Genomic DNA, 24,977 nt, shown 5'->3' on the forward strand with positions numbered 1-24,977 from the left:
TCCCCACAACAAGAAATAGAAATAACAGATAGGGAAATGAGAACGGCCATAAAAGCAATCAAAAATAAGAAAGCACCGGGACCTGGAGGCATCTCACCTGAACTTATAAAATACGGATCAGAAAAATTACACTGGATGATACAATGGATATTTCAGAAAGCCATAAATGGAGAACAGCCCCCAAAGGAATGGTCGGAGGCATGTATGACATCTATATTTAAGAAAAGAGATAGAAAACGATACGAAAACTACAGAGGAATAAGTATAATATCATAATAGGAAGATTATATGGGAAGATACTGCGATAAAAGATAGAGCAAGCGATAACAGGCAAAATCGGGGAGGATCAGGTAGGCTTCACTGTATGAACATCATGCATAGACCACATATACACACTGGAACAACTGTTGAAAAAGAAAAAGCAAAAAATAGAGATATACATTTGGCATTTGTAGACCTAAGAAAGGCGTATGACTCTGTACCAAGGTCAGAACTATGGGAGACCATCTACAAATCAGAAATACAGACGGAACTCATAGAAGTTACAAAAGCTCTGCATAAAAAATAAAATGTCCATTACAATGGGAACAAGAATTGTAGGAGACTTCATAACAACAAAAGGGCTCCTGCAGGGTTGTTCCACATCTCCAACCCTATTCAAGAAAGAAATTCAATAGCTATTTATGATTGAAAACAGAGAATTTTTATTGGAAGTCACGTTTTTTAACGGTTTTTCGTGAATAACCCTTTGATAGAAAAAGTATGCAAAACAAAAATGAAGCTTAAGGAAGCTTTAAGAAGCTAAAAGAAGAATGAGATTCATTTTTACAAGATATTCTAGATACAATACAAGTGATGTATGGTCGGCGAAAGACATTTTTTTTGCGAATATTTGGATCAATGTATTCAACGTTAAATTATAAAAAAAAAGGTTGATTTTTCGAGGGTAATGATGCAAAAGTTATCTCATTATCATTTTTGAACTTTTAGATTACTTTGAGGCCTCTTCAGAACGGCTTTCACAGTCGCTCTGAACGTGAAAATAAATCTTTTCTGTCTTAGGAAGCAACTCTAACACGGCTTCGTATAGACGCAAATAGCGACATCTGATATTAAAATCCGTAAACTAATTTTCGAAACCAAATTCAGAACTTTGCTTTAATCTGTGCCTTCTAAGAATTGCAAGGCAAAACAAACGTTGATAAAGATGTTATTAGAGACATGGGGAATCTAAAAATTGCATTCCACAACATATCTCCTCAACTAAGCAAAATTCTTAGCGAATTGGTTTCTAGTACTCGTACAGAGTATATCGAAATAAAAAGGAAAAGACAGTTAAGATTTGATTTTTTTTCTTTTTTCTTTAAAAAGAAAAAATATTTTCCTTTGTATTCCGATATACTCTGTACGAGTACTAGAAACCAATTCGCTAGGAATTTTGCTTAGTTGAGGAGATATGTTGTGGAATAAAATTTTTAATTACTATTTAAATGGGAATAAGCCACAATTAAAGGTTAAAATACGTTTATTGGCGTTTCAATTTCCACTTCGGAAATCGTTCTCAAAATACAAACATTAGTAAATTGAACAGTAAATTTTTCCCTCATAATTTACTATGGAATCACTAACAGGAGAATTTTACTGTCATCATGGCATGTGTTTGTCTTTTTAAAGACGAATTACATGCTATGATCTTTTCTGACGAATATTCTCAAGTTAAGGTTGATTTCATGTAATCGAATGGTCGTCTTATATCTGTATCTTATAAGTAAAGTCGTCCCAGGAACGCAACTCAACAATATTGGCAATATCATTTTAAAGTCGTCTACTTTAAAATGTATAATGTATGTCTGAATTGTCAATATAGATGAGTCAGATAAAATTAAATTATTAGAAGAATTTTTCACTAAGTAACAAAAAACAAAATTTGTTTAATTTACTAATGTTTGTATTTTGAGAACGATTTCCGAAGTGGAAATTGAAACGTCAATAAACGTATTTTAACCTTTAATTGTGGCTTATTCCCATTTAAATAGTAATTAATTTAAAATGCCACAAGAAAATAGCTTCAGAACAATGCAATTTTTAGATTCCCCATGTCTCTAATAACATCTTTGTCAACGTCTGTTTTGCCTTGCAAGTCTTAGAAGGCACAGATTAAAGCAAAGTTCTGAATTTGGTTTCGAAAATTAGTTTACGGATTTTAATGAATAATTTTATTTAAACCGCCCAACCATAAAAGTCCTACATTACTCAATCGTCTAATGTTTGTTATCTCATCTATCTTCTCTAGTAATTATTTATGACGACGTTTGCTCCTAGTCTATTATTATTAACCATCGCCAGAAAGAAATTTTCAAAGACACTATTCGTAGTGTTGCGTAAAATTCATTCAGTTGCTCTTTCAGAAATAATGTGGGATATCCAATAAGACAATGGACGGCTTGTTTTAATGGCGATCTAAAAATAACTAATAGGTGGTTCCGAACTTTCTTCGTTAGGTGTTGAAAAGTGCCGTTTATAGATTACCAACTGAGAGAAATATTTATAAATAAGGTTTGGCTATTACACCACATAAACTCGATAGTGATTTTAAGTTTTGATAGAATTTTCAGTACTGTATAAATTTAACAGCGCTCAAACTTTCTAATAATTACAATTTTCATAACAATACCGATTACCAGACAATAAAAGAATTGTGGTCACACAAACAAATCTCCGCTTGAACGGTTTTATTGTATTTATATTATTCATTAGGCCATCAAGCTGTGAAATTGGCTATATACGAGAAGAGTAAGTGGTTCGCCGGACCCTCCACCCTGTAAACACCCCAATGCCAATGTCAATGTCGGGATTACCGTACACCTTGTATAGATTTTGCATTGTACAGCTCACCGTTATACTTTGTACCCTAGTTGTAATCGTTTTTACCTGTACAACAGGGGCGTATTTTGAATATATATAAGAGTAAGAAAAAAGAAGTACTTGTGACTCGTTTGGAAAAAATATATAAATGTTTTGGATGGGTTGGAGTCAATAAAAGGGGCTATTAGTTAACTATTTATTATCTCGAGCTTTCAATTGTGTTTACAAGTATTATCAAGAGCTGCTAAAAAAGACAAAATATCTTACAAAGTTGAACTAGAAAGAAAAAATTTTTTGTTAACTCACCAAATAAAATTAATTTGGTTAATAAAATTGCTGCTAATACATTTCAAAAAGAATTACTACAAAAATGTCCTTATCTAATAAATGTTTCTCTGAAATTTTAGTATAATTTTGAAAACATTTTCTTAACACAAAAACAATTGAATTTATAAATAAGTTAGAATAGCGTTTCTAACGCTATTCTAACTAAAGCTAAAGTTGTCATCACTAAAATACATTTCAAGAAAAGTTGCAACACATACTAAGAGAAAATAACCCTACCTGAACCAATAACAGAACGGACTGGGCTAGCTTAAGATAAGAGTTAAGTGACAGAATTTACCTAAATGTACCAATCAAAACTAACGAACAATTTGATGAAATAGCAGAGAACTAACAATAAATATACAACAAGCAGCGTGGAACAATACCAAACAAATTATAAGAAAACTCAAGGTCCAAATTATCCCAAAGAAATCCGGGAACTGGTGCAAAGAAAAAGAAAAGCCGGGGAAACATGACAAAGAAATAGAAATATAGAAAATAAAAATAAAAAGAGAAACAAAGGCTCCGAAATTTGACTTAATATCAGGAGGAATACTAAAACAATTACCTAGGAAGGCGATCGTAAGACTCACAAACCTTATAAGTGTGGTATTCAGGTTAAAATATATACTAATAACATGGAAAGCAGCTTAACTAATCATGATTCCCAAACCAGAAAAACCAGTAAATAAAGAAGAATCATACAGACCAATTTATTGCTACCAATTATCTTGAATATTGCTAACATTCATACAACCTATTCTCGACTACAAAGAAATTATTCCATCAATTTGGATTCCTTAACAGTAGACCAAACACATCGCATAACAAATATCTATAGATGAGAATGAAATATGCTCAGCTATTTTCCTAGACATAGCAAAAACATTCGACAAAGTGTGGTACAAAGGATTGCTACTAAAACTCGAAAGATATCTTTCCATCCACTATGTCCCGCTAATAGTCATATTTGGAAGACAGAACTTTTAGAGTTAAACAGGAAGGTGAATCGACCAATCAAAGCAGGAATCACACAGAACATTATTTTTGGACTAATTATTGTATATCTGTGATATCGCTGTTACGGTAAATATTAAACTGGCCACATTTGCAGCCGACACTACAATACTAACTGTCAGTGAAACATTCGATAAAACAACTAGACACCTCCAAAATGCAGTAAAAAAATCAGCACACCTGGTGTGTGGAAGATCCGATATACAGGTTGAAAAGAAGTGGTGCGAGAACAGAGCCTCGCGGAAGCTCATTGTTCTGTTTTCTTTTTTTACTCATTTTGTCGCCAATAACAACTTGAAATGTTAATTTGGTTGATTAATCATGCTATCGTTTTAGAAGGAATTGTTTATAAGAACTTGTATATAGAGTTCTTCTCTCCACACTGTGTCATAAGCTGCTGTATAAGATTGTAAGTGCTAATACCTTATCACAACAGTTTTGATTGGGTCTAAAACCAGCGTGCACTGCATAATTTTCTATCTGCAGTTATAATACCTGCAGACAATTTTTTCAAAATAAAACTGGCATTACGACAAACGAATTTTACAAATAATTAACTGTGTTAACATTTTACTTTGGTATTAAAAAAAATCTATTTTTACCGATAGTGCATTTAAAAATTGATTAATATTTTTTCCATTTGTGATGCCGAAAGCTTCCTAACCTCGATCCGCCCCTAGCGACGACTGCGATCCACACAGCCGCCCTACAGCGGCTCCGTGATCCTTTCATACACCCTACGAACGAACGCTAGTCGCAATATTCGCATCAGTCGCTTTTTCCGTTTCCCGAAACATAGAGGCACAGCTTGCTCTGATTCCCGTTCATACAACTTCGTATTACTCGTTTCTATCGGCACAGGGTTGTGTGAGATTGCCGGATATATCTAAATCTCGCGTGCGTTGGAATCGGACCGTGTTTGTTTTGTAGTTACTTCCTGTTTTAAAAGTTTTAATTTCGGATTTCAGTGGTTGGATGTTTAGTTAAAGTGGTGACACATACAAATGTTTAATTTTATTGGTAAGTTTTTGGATTATTCGATTTGATATTTGAACGAAACTAACAACTGTTCTGTTTTTATTATTTATCTAATATATACAACAACACAATAGTCATAAACATCATTTCACCCAAATATTGTATTGTGATTGAACTTGTTTTTATATTGACAAGGAACTCAGAATGCTATATTTATAGTTCTTGTCATTTATCAGTTTTTTTTCATGCTAATTTTCAAAATCTTTCAATCTTTCTTTGATTATTGAGTATTAAGATGTCTGGTGTTATTTATTGTTATTTATCTATCTTAACGAATCCAGACGTCTGTCTTTTGCGGCACGCAAAAGCTCGCCGGAGTTATTTATGCCTGTCCAGTTCTTTATTTTCCATAGCCACGATATTTGTTTGCAAATTAATCCTCTCTTGTCTTCAATCTTTTCTTGGAAAATTAGTTTAGGGGATGCGTATTTTTTAATTTGTTGATTTCCATAGATTCCAATAAAGATAGCTTAATGCCTTTATTTTGTATGTAAAGAATTTAAAATTCGCCATGAAAAGAATGATTATGGTCTAGAAGGTGAAATGCGTACGTAGAATCTGTTTTTTTTTTATTATTGAAAGCCCTTTTATGTTCTGCTATACGTTTGATAAAAGTTCTACCAGTTTGACCGATGTAAGTTTTTTGGCAATCGCCACATTTAAGTTTGTATACACCACTGTGTAAGTGCTTTTTATTTTGGCTCTTGTTGTTTTTAATATATTTGATTAAGTTGTTGTTTATTCTAAAAGCTGGTGTTATTCCTTTTTTCAATTGTTTGGCTATTTTTGTTGATATCTTGCCTGTATATAATCGAGTAATCGAGCAGAAGTTACTGAGTTTTTTCTCTGGTGATGGAAATACTAATTTCAGGGCTTTCTTATGTAGTTTTTGATTTAAAATTTTGTTAATTCTTTGTTCGTTATACCCATTGTTTACTGCTATTTCCTTAATGATGTTTTGTACTTTTTAACTTTCTACTTTTGGTCGAAAATCATATTAATACAAAAAGAATTAAACAAAACAAAATAATGTGACACATTGGATTAATTGGATTAATTATTCATATAATTTCTTATATTGTCTGGCACTGTATTCCTTCTCATTGTCTGGCGCTGAAATCGTATCAACAAATCGTTGTACGACAGATTTTTCGACGACAGCATGCCATACTTTCCGTACCATTCAACTGAACGTGTGTGGAAGGAACTACATCACCACACACGTTAAGATTATCATTCAAACGCTCGTATTTTTTTCTATTTTATGTCCATTCATTTATACACTGTATTTTCTTCTAATGTCTTCACTTCTCTCGATCTCTCAGCGTATTTCCTGTAACTCTTCTCAGTACACTCATCTCTGCCGTTTCCAGTAGGCTTTGCATCGTGGCTAAGACTGGTCTTATTTTTTAGGCATATGTCATTATTGGTCTTACACTGGCTTTATAAATTCTTGACTTCATCTCAGCATTAATGTGTTTGTTTCGCCATATAGTGTTATTAAGACATCCTGCCAGTCTATTTGATCTCTCACTTCTTTGTTCAAGTCTCCATAGCTGGACAGTGTAATTCCCAGATATTTTATTTCCATTACTTGTTCAATACTGATGCCATCAATTTCTATTTTACATCTGGTTGATTCTTTGCTGACTACTATGGTTTTAGATTTCGGAGATGAGATTGTCTTATTAAATAATTTTGCTCTTATATTAAATCTGTGGTCCAGTCTTTGCAGACTATGTTCATCTTGGGCTATCAATATTGCGTCGCCTGCGTAACAGAGTATTTTTATTTCTTTGTTTCCCATACTGTATCCTCTTCGTTTGTTAACCGTTTTGATGATTTCATTCATGATTACATTGAAGAGCATGGGGCTCAGTGAAACCCCTTGTCTTATTCCGCTGCCTATTTCTGTAGGTTCTGTAAGTTATCTATCTATTCTGACTTCCATTTTGTCGTTTTGGTAGATGTTTTCGATAGTTTTTATAAAATTAACTTTTCTATTATACAGAAGATGGATTACATCTTTGAATCTTACTCTGTCAAACGCTTTCTTTAGGTCAATCAGACACAGAAACGCTGGTCTATTATACTTTAGTGATTTCTCAGTAATTTGTTTTATAACGAATATTGCATCTGTACACGATCTTCCACTATGAAAACTCTGTCGTTCATCTGCTAAACTTATCCTCTGATTTATTATCACTTGTAAAATTTTAGTTGTAAGTTTTAACGTAGTATTTAACAAGTTTATACCTCTATAGTTTTTTGGATGTTTTTTATCTTCTTTTTTGAATAGTAGAATTAGTTCGCTTGTTCTCCATTCTTTCGGTATTTTATTGTTTTTTATAATTTTATTAATTAATATTGTTAATTGTTCTGTCATTGCTGCTCTCCCGTCTTTACCTGCTGCTTTTCTGTTCTTCAGGTTTTCAAGTATTTTCCGAACTTCCTGTACATTTATATTAAGTTAATAAAATTAAAGACAGTCAAGATTTCCTTTCACGCAAAAATAGTCTATGTATCTGTTGATACGTATTTCGCTTTAATAAAGCTCATCAGAACAGTTATTCATAGGCTTTCTCAACGTGAAAATTAATCTTTTCCTGTCTTTGTGAAGCAACGATAAAATGGCTTCGAAACGGACGTAATAGCGACATCTGATATTAAATCCGTAAAATAGTTTCGAAACACAATTCAGATAACTGCCTTAATCTGAACCTTCTATAAATGCAAGGTATAACAGACGCTGATAAAGATGTTAATAGAGACATGGGGAATCTAAAATTTGCATTCCACGACATGTCTCCTCAGCTAAGCAGAAATCGTTAGCGAATTGGTTTCTTGTACTCATACAGAGTAGATCCGAATAAAAATAAAATTAAAGACAGTCAAGATTTAGATAGATTAGCTAGAGATTAGATAGATTAGATTAGATCAGTTAGATTCCCCATGTCTCTATTAACATCTTTATCAGCGTCTGTTATACCTTGCATTTATAGAAGGTTCAGATTAAGGCAGTTATCTGAATTGTGTTTCGAAACTATTTTACGGATTTATATTAAGTTCTTCATTTGTGGTAATTTCTGGTGTTTCCGGTTCAGCGTCGTTTATTCTTCCTCTGCATAGAGCTTTTTTAGGTAGTCAATCCACGTATCCTCTTCTATGTATTTTGGTTCTATTAGTTCCTTTACCTCCGTTCTTTGGCCTCTTATGAAGCGCCATATTTCCTTTGCAGACCTTAAATCCTCATGATATGTTCCCTATAAATATTAAATATTTTGGGTGACAAAACGAATCCTTAATTGGCTTGAGAATTTCTAATCTAGTTGTACTGTTGCCATATTGGACTGGTATAGATTTTTAATAAGTGTGACCAGGTATATTGGTGCATTCATGTCTATTAACATGGACCAAAGATTTATCCAGCTTACACAAGCGAATACCTTTTGGTAGTCAACAAAGCATATTATCATAGGTGCTTGAAATTCTCTTGACTTTTTTTCAATAAGTTGTCCCAGGTTCAGGATTTGCTCACGTCTATCTTTTCCCTTTACAAACGTCGCTTGTTATTTGATAATGTAGGTTTTTGATCATATTATCTAGTGTATAAGAAAGAACGGAGTGTAGGGCGCTCCTTGAAAAGATTGATGGCGAAATAGTCAATAAATGCCTAAATCCTGGAATGAAAAAGATTTATTATTTGCTTATCTTATCCTGAAGTACTTTTCAGCTGCAAATACGGTACTTAATTTACACTATATTCGAAACAATTGAGGACTGAATAAAGTTACGAAAAGTGTTTAATTATTAATATTAATGTTTTGTTAAATTGAAATTGGCAACTGATTTTTAGGCGATTTCACTTCCGAGTTGAACAACATCGACCGCATATCGCACACAAAATTCATGTATGGTTGATTCCGCATTAATAATTTTTTAGCTTTCTATTTAAAAAATGTTCGTTACATAACTGTTACAGGTAGACGGAATAATGAAATTAAATGTATTACCACTTTTATTATTTATTATTTAACTTATATTTGCATTATTATGTAGCATTTAAACATAAAAAATCTTATTTTTGGCGACGTAAACCCGTTAATATTTAAGAATTTTAAAATAAGTACCAATTTTTTCTAATAGAAATAGAATAATTATTTACAGTAAAATATATTACATAAATTAGCGACTATTTTGGATTAGGGATGACACCTTTGACTGTTAAAAACGGTCCATTAGCATTGTGCTGAGAAGGTTAATTCTCTCAATATTCGATGCACTGTCGAAGACAAGCAAAAATACGGTTCAATACTCAAAATTGTTCCTAATGAGTAAATGAAAACATATTACCTTACAATGTAATCAAGAATTAGATCCATACCCATAATCACTGTCGTCGATATCTTCGTTTGGATTATCAATGATTACTGGGTCAATTGCTTTGATGTGATTTTCACGCATCCAACATTCTTCTATTAACTTTTCACATTTCTACACACTTTTTTTTCCAAATTGCAGTAGTAGCAGTATCCAATGATTCTTGCCATGTTTCTAAAACTACTGTGAAACTGTAACCGTTACGTTCAATACAGTTATCGTAGTAAGTTTTGATGAATGACGGATAACAACAACTGTCATGAGTACGGACTGAAGATAAATTTAAAGAAAACTAAATGCATGATCATGACTAAATCTGCACATGCAAATATCCAATTGACTATTGAAGATACTGCAATTGAGAGTGTTAATAACTATAAATACTTAGGAACATGGATAACATCAGATGTAGACCAAACCAAAGAAATTAGGACACGCATTGAAATAGCACGTACATCATTCATTAAACTTAAAAAGTTTATTTGTTGTCGGGATATAAGGTTAGAACTACGCCTGAGAATGCTTCGATGTTACGTGTTCTCTACTCTTCTTTATGGCTTGGAAGCGTGGACAGTAAAACAAGTCCATCTGAATAAGTTGACCGCCTTTGAATTTTTGTGTTACAGAAGAATCCTACGAATATCATGGATTCAAAGAATGTCAAACGTGGAAGTAACTAGAAGGATATGAAATGAGGCGGAAATAATATTAACTATCAAAAGACGAAAACTTGAGTACTTAGGACATGTGATGAGAGGGCAAAAATAGGCATTATTACAACTTATTATGCAAGGCAAAATCCGAGAAAAGCAAAATGTTTGAAGACGAAGAATATCCTGGCTTAAGAACTTAAGGGAATGGTTTGAATGCAGTAGTGCAGAACTTTTTAGAGCGGCAGTCAACAGAGCCGCATAGCCATGATTTCCAACCTTCGATAGAAGATGGAACTTAAAGAAGAAGAAGAAGTAAGTTTTGCACATTCTCCAAATATGTTTAATGGGATTGAATTCACAATGTTGTCCAAAACTATGTATACTTTCGTCTACTATAAATATTTTTGGTTTTTCATTCCTGTCGGATAACTGAAGTAATACCGGCTTGAAAGAATCCTAAGGAAATGAAATATTTTTATTGGTTAACCATTCTTTTATTTGAAGTACTGTCCGGGAATTTGTTGGTTGTTTATTTAAAATTTCGGAATGGTGTGGGGCATTATCCAAAACTATAACAACACACGTTCATTAAACAGAAACACTTTACATACATACAAACATTTACAGCACATATATTAACCATACCGAACATTTAGAATAATCAGAGTTTGATTTTTCCATGGGGAAAACATCTACCCTCACATGTTTTTCAGCCAATTTTTTTCATGAGAGGCTTTATTGATGGTGGTTTTGTTGTTTTCTCTAGATAGGTTGTTGGATTATTAGGAATTGGTCTGTAGTGTGGAGTATTAATGAGATTTGAGAGTTTATTAATATAAGAAGAAGTGTTTAAGATGACGGAGGCATTTCCTTTATCGGCAGGAAGAATGACTAGCTTTGGATTTGACTGTAGTCCTTTCATAGCTTTTTCCTCCGATTGGCTAATGTTCGGAGTAGGAGACATTTGATTAAAGTTCTTTCATGGCTTTTCCACTGATTGGCTAATGCTCGGAGTAGGAGGCTTTGAATTTCTAAGAACATTAACGATGTCTTGTCTAGTTATTTCAGTATTTTCGGAAGGTAAACTGGAGATGGCTTCTTCAGTTTGACAGATGATTGTCTCAATTGGAATGTGACTTGGGGTAACAGAGTAATTGAAACCTTTTTCCTAAACCTTAAATGGCAACGGTCAAAATAGGAGTATTAGAAAAGTTATGAACCACTGTAGTGGTTTTCAAAGTTGTAGGTTTTTAGTGTTTAGAGTTTTAGTGTTAGATTCGAAAGTGTTTATGGCTGGCTGGGTGTTGATATGGTCGAAACTGTCCCATAATATAGAATGTACATTGAAAGAATGAATGAAATACATAAAGATCTTTCGATTGCATTCATCTCTACTGTTTCTACCAGTTTCTTGTTTTTTTTACTAATTCTCATTGTTTTAGCGCCATAAAAGAAAGTATTTTTAACCACAGTATTATATACATTGAATATTCTTCCTTTTGTTATATCTTTACTCCACAGTATACCACTGAGACATCTTAAGACTTTTTTCTTTTTGGTGATTTTGTATGTCTATCCATTTCTCGTAAATCGGATATTTTCAAAGGTAATACTTAAGTAGTCATAGCTCTGACAGCAGAAAATGTTTTGTTCTTTTTCGAGGTCTAGGTTCTCTGATATTAGGAAGCTTTCCAACAATAATATTAAACAACAGATGCAGGAGAATTTAAATACCGAAATATCAAAAATCCTTAAAAATAACAATGAACCGCTGGAAAAGTGGAGTGAAATTAAAGAAGAGATTAGGACTTCAAGCACTAAGTTTTTACTACCTGATAAGAGAAAAAAGAAAGACTGGATGACTGCAGAAATCGTTGACATGATGGAAGAGAGACGGATATATAAAACTAAAGATACTGCCAAATACCGCGAAACCCATAGACGAATTAGAGCTGAGATAAGAAAAACTAAAGAGAAATGGTTCTCGGAGAGATGCGAAGAAATCGAACAGTGCGAAAAGGTATACGACTATCACAATATGCATAAGAAGATAAAGGAACTCACAACAAAGAAAAGCTGCAATATTTTATCGAAAGGGCTATGCGATGATAATAGAAATCTACTTATAGACCCCGACAAAATAGTTAGAATCTGGGAAACTTATGTGGAACAACTGTTTAATGATGACCGTCCTAGTGGGTATACACTGAGCAATGATGATACTGGCCCTTCTATTCTAAAATCAGAAGTGGAGAATGCTATAAAGGGTCTTAAAAATAACAAAAGACCAGGCAACGATAACGTATACGGGGAAGTATTGAAAATGCTGTGCGAAACAAACAGTCAATTTCTAGACTCACTCGCCAGACTCTTTAACAATATTTATAACAGCGGGGAGTTTCCTGAAGACTGGCTAGAGTCAACTTTTGTTCCCATACCGAAAAAACCAAAAGCAAAGTCTTGTGATCAACATCGGATGATAAGTCTAATTAACCACATTTCGAAGGCATACACCAAGGTTATTTACAACAGAATAAGCAAAAAAATGCGAGGATAACATTGGAGATTCGCAGTTTGGGTTTCGGAATTCTCTTGGGACATGAGAAGCACTTTTTAGTCTACAGGTACTCATCCAGCGCTGCAGAGATATGAACAAAGACGTGTACATATGCTTTATAGACTACGCAAAAGCATTCGATAACGTAAAGCACGAAAAGATAATTGAAGTTCTCCATAAGATCGGAGTCGACTACAGAGACATTCGAACAATAGCGAGTCTCTATTGGGGCCAAACAGCTAAAGTGAAAGTAGGATTTACATTGACCAATAAAATTGAGATCAAGAAAGGGGTACGACAGGGCTGTATCTTGTCTCCTATTGTCTTTAATATATACTCATAAGAAGTATTTAAGACAGCGCTGGAGGAAAGCACAGAAGGCATAAAGATAAATGGAGAAATAATTAATAACATAAGGTATGCTGATGACACTGTGATTCTAGCAAGTAGCATGGAGGAACTGAGTTGCCTAATGAGTAAGATACAAAAAACAAGTGCACAATACGGACTCAGACTAAATATCACAAAAACCAAATGGATGTTAGTAAGCAAAACCCAACAACCACCACAGCAACTGATATTAGACAATGAAAGAATTGAACACGTGGATTCGTACATCTACTTGGGAACAACAGTTAACTCAAATTGGGATCAAGCGAAGGAAATACGTATAAGAGTAGAAAAGGCAAGAGCATCGTTCACTAGCATGAAGCAAATTTTCACCTCTAAAAGCCTCACCCTACCTCTCAAAATTCGACTTCTGAAATGTTATGTATTCCCGGTTTTGTTATATGGAATGGAGGCGTGGACAATGACCGCAACATTGATGAAAAAAGTAGAGGCCTTCGAATTGTGGGCTTACCGACGTATATTACGTATATCCTGGACTGAGCACGTGACCAACGAAGAGGTACTACGCCGGATAGGTAAAGAGAGAGAGGTAGGAATAAGTATAAAGAAAAGAAAGTTGGAATACTTGGGTCACGTTATGAGACATAATAAATATAGAGTACTACAACTGATCGTTCAAGGGAAAATAGACAGCAGAAGGGGTCCAGGCAGGAGAAGACACTCGTGGCTCCAAAACTTGCGGCAATGGTTCGGATTGTCATCTGCTGAACTACTCAGATCTGCCGTAAACAAAGTCAGAATAGCCATGTTGATTGCCAACGTTCGGAACGGACAAGGCACATGAAGAAGAAGAAGGTTCTCTGACTAGTTTTCAATACAATACAATACAAAGATATATGGTTTTCGTTGTATTGTCATTCATTCCCCAATCGTTATATTCCTCATCAGTTTTGTAAATGTATACTTCATAAAATATATGTATATACTAGTCTTTTTTACGGCGTGTTAGCTTACTTCATACAGTTAGTATTATTTCTTTTAGGTATTAATGCATGTAACAAGCTTATTGCGCACTTTGTGAGTAATATCCATTTGCAAAACTAAGAAACAATACATCAATAAAAACATAGTAATTAAAAAAAAACAATAATAAAGCACACGTCTGTAGCTTGGAATGTGTCATTATTCACTGACGTTTTCCTCACTCATTATTTTATCATAAAAATATTGCCAATTAATAAAAGTAAAATCATTTCATTGTACAATTGCGTGCTTGTGACGAGCAGCTACTGCTCTGATCCACCCTACATCGGAAAAATAACAATTATAACGTATTTAATCTAGTAAAATTGGCTGGGTTTGAACCTTGTGGGTCTTTCAATCCCTACGGCATTTTTCATTTTAGGCCCAAAACCACCAAACGAATTAGAGGGTGGAAAGAAGATTTATCCTTGTAATCCTTCAGCAAATCCTTCCCGTCTGTGATTGTTCTGTGAGTAGGCGTTCAGAGGCGTATTAAAAAGTTTGTGTTTGCTTTGTTAATATACATTTTAGCCTAATAAACATTATATATTTAGTTATTTACTTCAGTAGCTATAAAACTGCTGCGAGTAGACAAATATTTTTCTGTCTTCTTTTGATTTTATTTGTGATGGTTTACTAACTACCCAGACAAGACTGCTAATGGAATCCTTCCCGTCTGTGATTGTTCTGTGAGTAGGCGTTCAGAGGCGTATTAAAAAGTTTGTGTTTGCTTTGTTAATATACATTTTAGCCTAATAAACATTATATATTTAGTTATTTACTTCAGTAGCTATAAAACTGCTGCGAGTAGACAAATATTTTTCTGTCTTCTTTTGATTTTATTTGTGATGGTTTACTAACTACCCAGACAAGACTGCTAATGGAGTTGCAGCAGTCTTAATCAGATAATCAATTAAACATTTCATGATGCAAAGATATGTAAAAGACTATATCCAAGTTACAGTAATTAAAGTATGCTTATTACCTTACGAAATAACAATTGCAGCAGTATATTTTCCTCCAAAGCACAATATTTAAACAGATTTCGGGTCCTTCTTCATTACGCTAGGCTCAAAATTTATCGCAGCTGGTGACTTTAATAGTAAACACGCTTACCAGGGATCACGGTTAATAACAACAAAGGGGATATACCTCTATAGTTTAATGCAAGAAAATAAATATTCGTATTTATCACCAGGAACACCAACGTACTGGCCAACAGATCCCAAAAAGACCAGACCTCTCAAATTTTGGCATCATAAAAAGAATCTCTAATACCTTTATGGACCTCCAAGTTATGATGACTTATCGTTAGATCAAAAAGCCCTCCAGAAATAGAAGTAGCTACAAATAACCTTATGACATTATTGTAAAAAGCTGCGAAAGAAGCAACACCGAACGATGCAGATAAAAATAAAATCAGGGATAGAATAAATATTCCACTTGATATTAAAAAGCTCATTGTCGAAAAAATAAGAGCAGGAGCCAAATGGAAACAAAGTCAGAATCCAGCAGATAAAACGTTTTACAATCGCTTAACTAATAAATTAAAAACGAAAGTAAAAATTGCAAGAGTAGAATAAGTCAAAAACCACAGACACGCAGAACCAATGGGCAAGAAGCGATAGTAACATTTAGTAAGCATTTAGTAACAGTATTCCAACAAAACAATGAAGAAGATCAAGAAATTATTATTTAAATTCAGAACAACCATCAGTAAAGCCAATAAGACTAACAACGCCAAAAAAACTTACAGAGGAAATGTTGAGACTAAATATCAAAAAGTCCTAAAAAATTGAGCTAATACCACCAAAAATACTGAAAGAATTGCACAAAAAGGGTATGGTAATCCTAACATATATATTTAACGCAATATTAAGGTGTAATTATTGGCCTAACAATCTAAAAAAATGCAGAAAAACTTTTATTCCCAAAACCAGAAAAGGATTCCAGTAAAGTATCATCCTCTCGACCTATCAGTCTGTTATTAACAATCCCCAAATTACTAGAAAAACTTTTAATAAAAATAATAGATCCAGACTTTAAAGGCACAGACTGGATACCAAATTATCAGTTTGTATTTCGACGAGAACATTTAACTATCCGACAATGCCACCGAATAACCCATAGAATCAATTAGAAGAAATAGGAATATTGCCCAATGGTATTACTAGATGTAAGTCAAGCTTTTGATAAGGTTTGGCATAAAGGACTTCTTTATAAAATTAAACAAATATTACCACCATTCTTTCGAATACTTACATCATACTTGGAAAATCTACAGTTCAGAAAAAAAGTAAATGGAGAAATTTTCAAAATGCATACCATTAAGGCGGGAATTCCGCAAGGCAGCGTCCTCGGACCTTTATTATATTTATTAGATACGTCTGATCTACCGACTTCAAATAACGTAACAAATTACATTTGCAGATGACTCACAAGTCATAAACACATTAGCTACATAACAACTCCAAGACTACATGTATGAGCTTGAAAACTCACTGGAACAATGGAAAATAAAAATAAATGAAAGCAAGTCAACCCATATAACTTTCGCTTTACGTCGAGAAACACCACCGCCCATATATATCAACCATGAGGAAATACCCAGGACCAAAACAACGAAATACCTTGGGCTACATCTGGACCAAACCCTGTGTTGGACAGGGCACATCAGCAAAAAAAGAAAACAAATACAGCTAAGATAAAAAGAAATCAATTGGTTAATTGGAAAAAACTCTAAGCTGTCAATAAATAATAAAATTTTAATTTATAAAACAGTTATGAAATTAATATGGACATACGGCATGAGAGCTATGGGGCTGTAGTAGTAAATCCAATATTGCTATAATGGAAAACTGCCAATCGAAAATCATAAGAGCAATTGTTGATGCACCCTGGTACGTAACGAACCAAAGAATCTATGAGGATCTCAAAACCTCAACAGTAAAAGAAGTAACCCAGCAAAATAAATCACAATACATTTAAAAAGGAACACACACTCCAATTCATTAGTATCTGGAATACCTCAACACCAACTTAAAAGACTGAAGCGACGTTGGCCAACAGACCAGTAACATGGACACGTGATTCTGTCACTGGATGGAAAAACATCACGCCAAAATCAAGGGGCAGGACCTAGACCCACGACATTAACTTATAGAATACATTTTTTTATTCTGCGTATTAATTTATTAGTTATAATAAAAAAAAATATTATGGTTTATGACTTTGTTTAAAGTTTAGTAATCTTTATTTTAAACAAGTAATACAATTTTTAATCAAGATCTAAGAGGAAAAAGTTCGGAAAAAAGGATTTTACATTTTTACAGAATTTCTATGATGAAGGGGATGTAATTTTTGTTAAATTAGATTGGGTCTTCTATGAATGCTGCTAAAAGATAATAAAATTTTCATTATATTTGTCTTAATCCCAAGATCGCCTCTCCTAATTAAATTTATACATACCAACCATCTTGGGTACTACCAACAATAATCCCCTTCATATTGGGTGATTATAATTTCAACGTTGAAGGTGTCCTAAGTATCTTAACCTATTCTTCTTCTTGATGACTTATCTCCTTTAAGAAGGTGGGCAATCATCATGACAATTCGCACTTTTGATACCGCTGCTCTAAAGAGATCAGCAGAAGTACCAAGCTCTCAAATTGTTTAACCAGGAGATGCATCTTCTACCACGACTGGTTTTCCATTATATTCTTCCTTGTAATATTAATTGTCGCAAGTTATAATGTTCGTCCCTCATGACACGTCCTAGATATTGCAATTTTCTAATTTTAATACTTCTCTTCCCATTTTTTTCAACACTTCGAAATTCATGGCTATATCCATCCAACTTATTCATAATATTCTTCTGTAGGTCTATAATTCGAAGGCTTCCAATCTTTCTAAAGCGTCTTTAGACGTCTCAGTCTTTTCAGTCTCAAAAGTCCATGGCTGTGCAAAGACCTCTTCTTCGTATTTCCAACCCCGTCCATCTTACGCCACTCTCATCTAGTTTTTCTATTTTCCTCTTCTAATTCTATTTATGCTTTCTGCCCATCTCCATTTTAGTCTGGCTATCCTTTCGATGATGTCAGTCACCTTGGTTTTTGCCTATTACATTATTGCCCTAATCTCTTCCATGTACTCATTATTTTCATTACTTATTGTTTCCAGGCTTTCTTGGTACTGTTGGGCTTTTGTAATCAGCATAAACTGTGTCTTTTTGGGTTAAGGGTCAATCCATTTTCTTCATTCACTATCACCACCCTGTCAGCCATTTGTTGTAAATCCTTGATTCATCCCTCTATTAGAATAGTATCGTCTACGAACCGTAGATTGTTGATTGGCCCATTTACTTTTATTCCCGTAATTAGTTCTTCTAGTGCTTCCTGGATTATTTCCTCCAAGTATACTTTGAACAGAGTAGTAGACAGGATACAGCACTGACTCTCACCCCTCTCAATCTGTATTTGTTCTCCTTTACCAAATCTATTTGATTATAATAGAGAACGCTAATGCTGTCAATGTCTCTTCTGTCTAAATATTTCTTTTAATCTTAACCTATACTTTCTAATTTCAGCATCAACTGTTGCAACTAGATTTTTCATCCCTACATTCATTCATCCACGCATTCCCATTTCAGGCAAACGTTGTTCTTGTTTAGTTACTTAACGTTTAGTGTAGATCATGGCTGGTCTTTTGTCTCTCCGTTTCATCGGAACCTTTTTGTCAGACACCGTAGTGCTCGCCTTCTTTCATTTCATCCATTACGCTTGAGCTCGACTGTTGACATCTCCACCTATTTCCCAATACTCTTCTAATTTGGTATTCTAATATCACTATTTCCCACTAATACCAGTAGCCTCTTGTTTTTCTACGTTCAAATTGCTCGTCTTTGCTTTGGAGAGAAAGGGATTAACTCTAATTTTCTCCTTCAAAGGAAATACAAAGGTCAAATACAAAGTTACAAAAGTTAGCGCCGTAATAAATTATATGTAAAAGAATCTTTTACAATTATGGACCTTTCTTACTTTAGTGATAACCAAATTTCATGTACAGTTGGATTGCGTTAGAGCTGTGTTTACTCCTTATTTTTTTTTTCATTAGAGTTTGATCAGATAACAGGGCAACATTCCCTGGTGCTTAATGTATGCTGATCATGCAGTGTTAGTAGGAAATATTGAAAGGGATTCCAGATTCCAAGAAAGCTTCTATAAAACTGGAACAGTGGCAACAAGGTTTTGAGGAAAAAGGATTAAAACTTAGCAGGACACAACAGAGTATTTAGAATATTCAGTTGTAGATGCAGTTACCACTACAAATAAATTAATAACTTTCGATTGTGAAATAATTGTGAAAAGTAATAGTTTTAAGATTAGCATTAAAAAATTATGGGAAAATACATGGAAATGAAAATAAAGGCAAACATAATAATGGTGATCTATCACACTCAGAATTATCAGTATTCGATTCGAACACCTAAGTCGGCTTTTTTAAAAACCTGATGAATAAAGCATCTAAAATAGGACCGCAACCGAAGGTGTGTTTACATGGATAACAGATGCGTTCTTTAAAGCCGAGAACGAATATGAAAATACTCTGGATTTGCTTCAAAATTAAATGTATGTAAATATACACTCGATCGTTTTTTTTTTGTAGAAAATGAACTTCCGAGAAAATGTCGATGTCCTCAAACAATCAAATTAAATAAACCATCGCGTATACAAAAAAATATCTGCTCTGTTTAGTCTGCTCACTGAAGCATAAAAACAATAAATTTACCGCGATTTAAAAAGAACGGAGTACATATTTTGTCGTGTTCGTTGTAAAAACCACAGCATTGGCAGCATTACCATCGTGAGAAATCCAAATAAAAATAAAAAATATTTAAGAATGCGTTCAATAGAATCAAAGTATGGACGCATAGAAATTAGCTGCAACAAAATGCATAAAATACAGTTAAAGAAGAACAAAGTCCATAAATAGAAAATAGAAAAGGAAAATCTTTTTATAAAAGTCTTTAATGAATTAAACTGGGATTGTTAAGTTTAATTTTCATACAGCAGGTCCCGAAGAAGTTGCTAAATTTGTAGTTCCCCTTGGCTGTAGTGTGCACTAAATGACACATAAAGTCACAATAATATCTTAAACTTAGCAAACTGCACCAAAACAATTTCATTTATGAAAATAATTTGTTTTCTGATTAAGATAAAGTTTTAGCTGACCCAAAATCTTTTGTAAACTCATAATAATTACGAGGCTACGAGAGTAAAAGTGGTCTAACCAACATATTGTTGATAATTGAGTTACAGATCGCCATCAGCTCTAATGACCTAAAATGTTAAAGCAAAACCGGTCTAAGCAACATTTCCGTATACTACAGCATATTATACTGCTTTAGCAGGTTGATTGTGCATTATAGAAAATGACAAAAATTTGAAAACATGAATAAGCTAACCCACGAAGTTGTGGATTACACCAAAATTGTTCAGTACATAAATACGTAAAAGAATGCAAGAGTGGGCTAACCATCCTCTTTTTAGGATAGACCCATAGAAATTAAGATATGTAAACCTTCTTTTATGATAACCTTTCTAATGGTAGAGTAAATACACTTTTACAAAAAAAATTACAAACTGATGTTGCACCTCAGGACAAAATAAATCAGCAAATAATATAGATGATGACAAAACTACTGAAGTATAACAATTCATTTGTAAATTTTCCATATACGAATCACATATACGAGGCATAAAAGTGAACATAGAAGTTATTTTGCACCAGAGTTAAGTTTAGGAATCCTTTATAACCTGTACAAAGGAGAACATTTTTACTTACTAGATATCAAAAACAGGACAACTAGGAAAATACTTCAGCTAGATCATTTTTATCCCGGTGGACGTTCAATAACCGAAGCAAAAAAAGAGATCTTTTGGAGTTCCTTTCATTTGAGGTCCGTGGCATATGATCGTCCACGTTGCGTTTCCAGCACATAGCGTTTAGTTTCCGAAAAATATAATTTAAATGGTTTTAAATATGAACAACGCACACTGTCCGGAACATAGCGTTTCAGACACTTAACGTTTCCGTTCAGTATATTCGAAAACAATATTTTACTGATGCCGACGGCTAGGTAACGAGTAAGGATAATGTGAATTAGATGTCCGTCGTTTTCCCCCCGTTGTTTATTTACGTATTTGTTTGATTTTGATAAAGAGTATTTAAAAAAATAATTTTCGAGGCTATTTTGTCATTTATGCATGTTTTTATTGCTTTGTGACAATTAATCACGGAAGTGATAAACAATTAGGCCTTTGGTACGGAAGTGATACCTCTTCTTTTTAAAAATACTTTTTGGTTTGATATGTATGGCTTCGTTAAATGAATCCTATTTATTCTAAAATATCCATAATATTTTTCATCGTCATCAATTAATTCTCTGTATAAAGTCTTCAAAGTTCTCTCAAGTTTGATTCACATTCCTTCTTCTTTTCTCTTAGCATTGGATGTACTTCAAACCTTCTTTTTGACACAGTTTTTCATTCTTCATCGTTAAGTAGAAGAGCAATTGCACATAATTTTTGTCGAGAAAAGCGAGATCATATCTTCACCGAACCAAACTGAAACGTTCTAGGTATGAAAATGTGAACGCGCAGCCCAATTGCTGGAGTGGAAACGCTACGTGCCGGAAACTATACGTGCACGATAATATGCCGCGACCTTTATACCTCCAATACATATTATGGATTTTACACAAGCATCGGAACAATAAGATTTCCTATACATCCAGAAGAAGAGTTCTTGAGAAAGATTAAGTATTTTTGTTACTTTGTGTTCTATTAAAGCTTATTTTCAACATTGATATTGTTTAATTGCATTGTACTCTGGGTCTAATGCACATTCCTATCACAATTTTTATGGGCACTCTGCTGCAAAAGGGATGTAATCCACAAAAAATCCTAAAATTTTAATTTTTTTGTTAAATATACTGCACGATTTTTGAGTTTTTTTACTATTTTTCATTCTTCATCGTTAAGTAGAAGAGCAATTGCACATAATTTTTGTCGAGAAAAGCGAGATCATATCTTCACCGAACCAAACTGAAACGTTCTATGTATGAAAATGTGAACGCGCAGTCCAATTGCTGGAGTGGAAACGCTACGTGCCGGAAACTATACGTGCACGATAATATGCCGCGACCTTTATACCTCCAATACATATTATGGATTATACACAAGCATCAGAACAATAAGATTCCCTATACATCCAGAAGAAGAGTTCTTGAGGAAGATTAAGTATTTTTGTTACTTTGTGTTCTATTAAACCTTATTTTCAACATTGATATTGTTTAATTGCATTGTACTCTGGGTCTAATGCACATTCCTATCACAATTTTTATGGGCACTCTGCTGCAAAAGGGATGTAATCCACAAAAAATCCTAAAATTTTAATTTTTTTGTTAAATATACTGCACGATTTTTGAGTTTTTTTACTATTTTTCATTCTTCATCGTTAAGTAGAAGAGCAATTGCACATAATTTTTGTCGAGAAAAGCGAGATCATATCTTCACCGAACCAAACTGAAACGTTCTATGTATGAAAATGTGAACGCGCAGTCCAATTGCTGGAGTGGAAACGCTACGTGCCGGAAACTATACGTGCACGATAATATGCCGCGACCTTTATACCTCCAATACATATTATGGATTATACACAAGCATCAGAACAATAAGATTCCCTATACATCCAGAAGAGTTCTTGAGGAAGATTAAGTATTTTTGTTACTTTGTGTTCTATTAAAGCTTATTTTCAACATTGATATTGTTTAATTGTATTATACTCTGGGTCTAATGCACATTCCTATCACAATTTTTAAGGGCACTCTGCTGCAAAAGGGATGTGATCCACAAAAAATCCTAAAATTTTTATTTTTTTGTTAAATATACTGCACGATTTTCGAGTTTTTTTTTACTATTTAGTGAATTGTAAACATTTGAAAAAATTTTGACAACATATTTTTATTTTATAAAATTTCAAAAAACGTATATATTCTTGGTTCATGCAAATCCATAATATAATATGCCATAGTCAAGAATTAAATAAAAATGCCCCAAAGTGACAAAAGTCCAGGAGAAAACAAAGAAGGAGAAATCGTAAAATACTCGAGGGGAGAATTATTCGAACTCCGTTTTTTTAGAATGGAACTTCAAATTGACGTGGGCTGAAAAATTTGCAATATCTCGTCTTGTATGGTACACAGAACATCTTTTTTTTAACTGGGGTAGCTCGAGAAAATAATAAGAATTGGTCTACTTTCCGAGTTGTATAATTGTTGTATTGTTGTATATTTAATATTTAGCTATATTCCTAACTTATGCTTCGCAGTATAGTTGACTGGTGTGATGTGATGCTTCATTCCCAAACAAAGAATCCATTTCAGCGAGACATTGCTGTTTGGATAATCCTCTCAGAAAATTGTAAAAAATTATTTCTTGAAAATGTTCTCGGCTAAGATCCATTTTTCGACCGACTTGTCCATTTCAAAAATTCAGAAACTCTCGATTTATATCAACAAAAGATTGAGGTTACACTTTTGTCGGAAGGTTTTATTGATAATTTGACTGGGCTATCTCCCTATACCGTCTCTTTTTCTTCTCTCAAGTTTGTAAAAACCGCTGCAGGTATATTCAACATAGATTTATAAAGATATAATGGAGATGCTGGAAATATAAAATTATATTATGAGAGCCAGAATTTATACAGATCTAGGAATGGAAAACTGCGACAAGTGTAAACTTTGGCTGGAATATATTTATAGAAACATCGCTCTGTATATCTCCTAAAAAAGACTAACAGCTTTTTGTAATGCAAACATGTCTGTTAATAGCGTTCGAAAAAAAGTTTCATTATATCAATTTCACACTCAACGTCATCGACTGTTTTTTTTTGCACCACTTACGTCAAACGTTCAATTCACGCTCGAACAACGAATGGCAAAAACCGATACAAACTTTTAATGAAAATAATCGTCGACAACGAAATATCAAGTTTCATTCATCAGTAGCAGTTCAAACATTTGCTTTCGACTCACTTCATTGAAACAAACTTTCATCATCCGGTGCGCCTTGCCAAGTCTTTCTCTTTCCGAAATATGACATCAAGCAGCTTCCGGACAGATATGAGAACGAGCAATCGGCTGTGGTACAAACAGGCAGAAGATATGGATTAATTTTTAAAAGCTGTTTGCTTGTTCTACGAGGGTCGTGAAACAAATAAACAGCAGCAGGTGTTTTACGAAGTAAAATCTTTGTAAAATTAGTGGATGACAGTAGTAAAGTCTAACTAAACTAGACATAAGTATATTCATTGAAATATTATTTCAATGAGGAGTACATTAGGCCAGTAAAGAAAAGAAAAGCTGAAAAACTCTTAGGTTTTTGAAAGTTCTAAAAGGTATGTAAGGGATAGATGATGACAAATCCTTGAAAACGTACAGGCCGGTTTTGCTTTGTTTTTTTTTAAGAATCTTAAAAAGTGGAAAAAATAATTTTGGATTTAATAATTTTAGAGAAAAAGGGTTCAAATAAAAGTTGTATATCTTAAAAAGTTCTTTAATTTGCGAGTTTCTAAATTAAAATACATATACAATTGAATGAGATAATGGCAAAAAATCTCATTTTTTCAGTAAATTATAAATGTTAATAACTTTATTTTTGCATTTAACAGAGTGCCCTTAACAAATTATTGAAGTGTGCTAAATC

At 33.6% G+C, this 24,977-nt stretch overlaps 1 protein-coding gene across 8 annotated transcripts in view; it reads left to right on the top strand.

The window, feature by feature from the left end:
- PDZ-GEF (PDZ domain-containing guanine nucleotide exchange factor) overlaps positions 1-24,977 on the top strand; it is a 726,227-nt gene that overhangs the window by 565,341 nt on the left and 135,909 nt on the right. Inside the window, exon 1 of one of the 8 annotated variants that reach the window (XM_072545160.1) lies at positions 4,993-5,229. The exons of the other annotated variants lie outside the window; for them this stretch is intronic. The gene's annotated coding sequence lies outside the window, so the exon portion shown is untranslated. Of the gene's footprint in view, positions 1-4,992; positions 5,230-24,977 lie in introns of those variants that run through there. 8 annotated transcript variants of the gene reach the window in all.

The sequence above is a fragment of the Diabrotica undecimpunctata genome, chromosome 9, assembly GCF_040954645.1.
Source record: "Diabrotica undecimpunctata isolate CICGRU chromosome 9, icDiaUnde3, whole genome shotgun sequence".
NCBI classification, from domain to species: Eukaryota; Metazoa; Arthropoda; class Insecta; order Coleoptera; family Chrysomelidae; genus Diabrotica; species Diabrotica undecimpunctata.